Below are 4,948 nucleotides of genomic sequence, written 5' to 3'. Positions count from 1 at the left end.
AAAGAAGTCAGACTGGAGTTTGAAAAAACTTAACTGAGGAATCCACAGTCTTTCTGGGAGAATGTGGACAGATGAGACAAAAATAGAGCTTTTGATCGAGCACGTCATTCTTCTGTTTTCAGAAAATGATATGAGGCCTTCAAAGAAAAGAAAATGTCCCTACAGTCAAACACGGTGGAGGTTCTGGGGTTGCTCTGCTGCTTCAGCCACCAGATGTCTTGACTGTGTGTATGGCATTAGGACATCTGAAGACTACCAACGAATTCTGGGGCCTAGTTTCAGAAAGTCGGGTCTCCATCAGAGGTCATGGGTCTTACAGGAGGACAATGACCCAAAGCAGACTTCACAAAGCACCAGAAATGGTTTCAGACAATGAGCTGGAGAGTTCTGAAGTGGCCAGTGGTCCAGGTCTAAATCCCATAAAGCTCCTGTGGAGAGATCTCAGAACAGCAGCTGGGAGAAGGAAGCCTTCAAATCTGAGAGTCCTGGACCAGCTGGCAGAAGAAGAGTGGTCCAAAACTCCAGTAGAGAGGTGGAAGAAACTCACTGATGGTTACAGGAAGTGACTGATTTCAGTTATTTTGTCCAAAGGGTGGGCTACCAGATATTAAGTTGATGGTGTCAATAATCCTGTCCAGTCCATTTTTGGCATTCTGTGTGGAATGGATCAGATTTGGCTTTTCTCTGCTTTCTGTGTTGTTCCCATGCAAACAAAAGAAATAAACATGAGAATACCAAAGAATTTGTGATTACAACAATTTTCTGGGAGAAGTCGTGTGTTATCTGACAGAAATGCAGGGGCACCTGTATTCTTGGCCATGACTGTACCTATACATTGCTATGCCAACCGTTAATTGCAGTAAGAAGAAGCGGACACTGTATTTCCGCCAGACAAATCTTCAGAGATTGATGAATGAAACATTTTCCACTATAAGAAGTATTCAGTATTTCTGGTCTGTAGTACCATTGCCATATACTGTATATCAGCTGTGGGTGTGCATTTGTGTGTGTGTGTACATGTCCTGTTCAAGTCTGCATACACCATGGTAGGCTAGCTGTTTGGTTAAATGCTAACCTCTACAAAGTGTCGCATAACATCACCATAGGCAAAGTGTTGTCATTGCAGTCTATTCACAATACACTACACAGGATGTCCGAGGCATTCTTATGCATTTGTGTTGATTCGGGGTGATTTCCCTCCTTCACAGTGCTCATGCATTGTAATAACCTTGCAGTATTTTACATGATGGTGCTGTTTTCAGATTGTTAATTTTCATGTCTTCATGCATTTTCTAGGCATAATATTTCTAGAAGGTGGCTTATAGAGTGTGTGTGCATGTGTGTCAGTGGGTGTCTTCAGCTGACTTCATATAATTCCATCTGTACTGTTTACATACTCAGTTTGCACATTCATATTTGCGTACTTATTGCTGAGTATTTGCACCCCACGGCTCCCACTTGGCATATATTCTCACTGTATTATATTGTGTTCTTGTTGTGTGGATGCTTTACAGCATCCACACAACAATGTTCTCCTGTTCTTTATTGTGTGGATGCTGTCAAGCACTTAATAAGTCCAGCATACTTTCAGCTATACAGGCCATTGAGGTCTTGATCTGTTCAACTCTTCAAGGACATCCCTGCTTGTACTCAGCTTTTTTATAACATTTATACTTTTTAATATATTCAGCTTTATATTTTGCAATACAAGTCAATGGGAGCTCAAAGTGCTGAGTCAGTGACACAGTCTTGGAGTGCCATCTGGTGGTTCATACGGTGGCGGGCCATCAGGGCCAGCAAGGCCTTCTCTGCTGGCCTAAACACTATTAGAAGCACTGACCTACATTTACAACTGAAATTCTAATATTTGTTCCATGAAATTGTATTAATTTATTCCCAACAGTCTGTTCTCTTCATTTTGTAGTATTTCTCTTGGCTGCACCACTTCCAGTACGTGTATGTGGATGTTAGATTTTTTGTCCAATCAGATTTCAGCCTCTATGTGTTGCCATGTCAATCTAATCTGCCCAGGGCCTTCAGAATCAGAAGTGCTGGCCCATGTAACTTAAACTATGTATATTAGCAATGGGACTGTTTGTTTAATCAATCAGATTTCAAATTCGCCTCACAGGGCCAGCTAGCTGGCCCACAATGATGTCAGCATTTTTCCGTCCTCTGATTGGTTGGTCAGAGCAAAACTAGAAAAGGGCTTACGATGGAACTGAAACGCACTTTCCGGTGGTGGTGCCTTCTTTAGCGCTGAATAAATGAGATTTGCCTTTAAAGAATTGTGCACATACCTCATGGCTCATTCCTCTGATCTTCCTCAGCTAATAAAACAGAATTCTATTACTGTTTCCCCTCTTCAGATGATCTTGTGTTCTGACACTGCTCTCAAACAGAAGGTCATCAGAGCTGTGCCTGGTCAAGGACTTTCATAATCTTTATATCTGCATTACAGCACAATGCACCGCTAGACAAAACCGCAGCCTCTCTCTCTTCTCTGAGTATGTATTTTTATTGCAGCTTCAAGCAGCAGCACTCAGTTAGTAGCTGCTAAGTAATATCTCTTTCTGTAGCCTAGACAAAAAGAGGCTGTAATAAAAGTGTCTGTAAAATGCTTTTTGAAGATAGGCCAAACTGATGGCAATGTGGCCATCTAGTGGTGACACAAGCTGTAGACACGCTATGGGAGAAAGCCAGGAGAAACACTGAAAGGCCTGTTTTAAGAATGAAACTTTAAATTTACCATCTTTTGTCGTAGTAAAGTTTCCCCTCCTCAATGCGGGCCTCGTAACGCTGGGAAGGGTTCTCCATGGGAGTGGTGGGGATATGCTCGGGCGACGAGGGAGACACTAAAGGGGCAAAACCACCTGATTTGAAAAATATTCACTGGATTTCTTGATGAGAGGAGAGGGATATGAAAAGATAATACCATTCTCCTGTGAGTCCATTCAATATAAAGTTACAGCCAGGAGCCATTTAGCTTAGCTTAGCTTAAACACTGGAAACAGGTAACAAAATCAGCCTATCAGCATCTCTTAAAGCTCACTAATTAACATGTTATTTGAGTGTTTGTCTGACCTAATTTAGTCGGTATCACCCTCTAGCCACGACAAAACAAAAAAGCTCAACAAGACAGAGGCTCAAACTGGTTTGAACGCCAAAACGGTACAGATGAGTCTTCAAATAAGTTTTAAAAGTGGACAACGAGGGGGCCTGCCTAATGTAAAGGGGCAATGCATTCCACAGCCTAGGAGCCCCCACAGAGAATGCTCTGTCCGCCCTAGTTCTACACCTAGCCCTCGGTGTCTCCAAGAGCAGCTGAGGCACCGAGAGGGGCTATAGGGATGCAGCAATTCTGTAAGATAAAGGGGAGCCAGGCCATTTAAAGACTTAAAAACAAATAAAAGAATCTTAAAATGAATTCTAAAACACACCGGCAGCCAATGTAGAGAAGCCAAAATAGGTGTGATATGACAAATAAACACTTTGACCTTGAACCTTTGAACACAGTATACAGCTACAGTACATTGGAAGACTCTACAGCATGATGACATTATCCAGGTCAAGGCAAAATTATTTAATCATGATTTTAGTATTTATTCCATCTTTTACCAGTAATAAAATGTCTGTTTAAATGAATAATGTTGATAACGCCCCAGAATGGTTGGAATTGACAGCATATGCAACATGTTATTCACCAAGTAACCACAATGGGTGTATGTACCGTAGTTTCTACCCTATGGCTCCATCAGCCATGTTGTCTCAAGGTAACACGACCCATTACATTATGCCTGAAAACAATTGCACAGTAGTTGTTCTCAGCCATACGTTACCAAATAGGTATATGCATCTGTTTTTACATGTCATAAATGGTTAAGCAGAGTATTATAGATATTTTGTGCCTCTTTATTCTCCAGGTGCATCATGCAACTGATTCACTATTTTACACAAATGAGCCTTTAGGGTTTAGGAAGTATCAACAAAAGGAGCAGACATTGACATTAGGTCGCTGTGTGTGTGTGCCATTTGTATCACTTACATGATGGGGACCAAAGCCTATTAAAACGCTTACATTGTGGGCACTCAGCCTTCCTTGTGGGGACCAGATGCTGGTACATAGGTACCTGACTGCCACCTACTATCAGGTACACTGTAGTTTTAAACAGTGTCCTCTGGTGGTAGTGAACAAAAAATACACCTCCTTTGGTGTTACAGTTGAAAAAAACATGACATGGAATCATACAGTGGGGCAAATAAGTATTTGATACACTGCTGATTTCTCAAGTTTTCCCACTTACAAAAATGGACAGATCTGTAATTTTCATCGTAGGTACACCTCAACTGTGAGAGACAGAATCTACAAAAAAATTCCAGAAAATCACATTGTTAGATTTTTTAAATAATTTATTTCCATTTTATTGCATGAAATACGTATTTGATACAATAGAAAAATAGAACTTAATATTTGGTACTGTTATACCCCAGTTCTATTATTGGACACATCTGAATAACGAAGGAGTCCGTCTTTCTTGATTTTAGTGCTGGTTTATTTAAAAAAAATATATAAATAAAAATTACAGAACACAACCTGGGTGGCTCCCTCCTTCAGACAAGCTGCTGGAGAAGAGAGAAGAAGCTCCCGGAACCACAGAGCCTAATACATTTATAAGTTTTGGGCTAACCCCCTTACACAGATGAAGTTCGTCCAGCAGACTCCATCTTTTATCTAGAGCTCCACAGGCTTGGAGCAGCTGCGTGTTACCTAGTCATAACAAAATGAGGTAGCTCGATGTGTGTGGATGTTGTTATGTGGTGCGTAACTAAAACAATCATTCAGACATAACTCTACCACAAGATTAATACAAGAAAACAATCGGTGTCATGGCTTACTGCTAACCTTGAAACAGAGCAGACTAGAGCAGACTTTGAATCTTACTAAACT

Source organism: Monopterus albus, unplaced genomic scaffold, assembly GCF_001952655.1.
Source record: "Monopterus albus unplaced genomic scaffold, M_albus_1.0 scaffold306.1, whole genome shotgun sequence".
NCBI classification, from domain to species: Eukaryota; Metazoa; Chordata; class Actinopteri; order Synbranchiformes; family Synbranchidae; genus Monopterus; species Monopterus albus.
Note: the sequence above shows the minus strand (reverse complement) of the source record.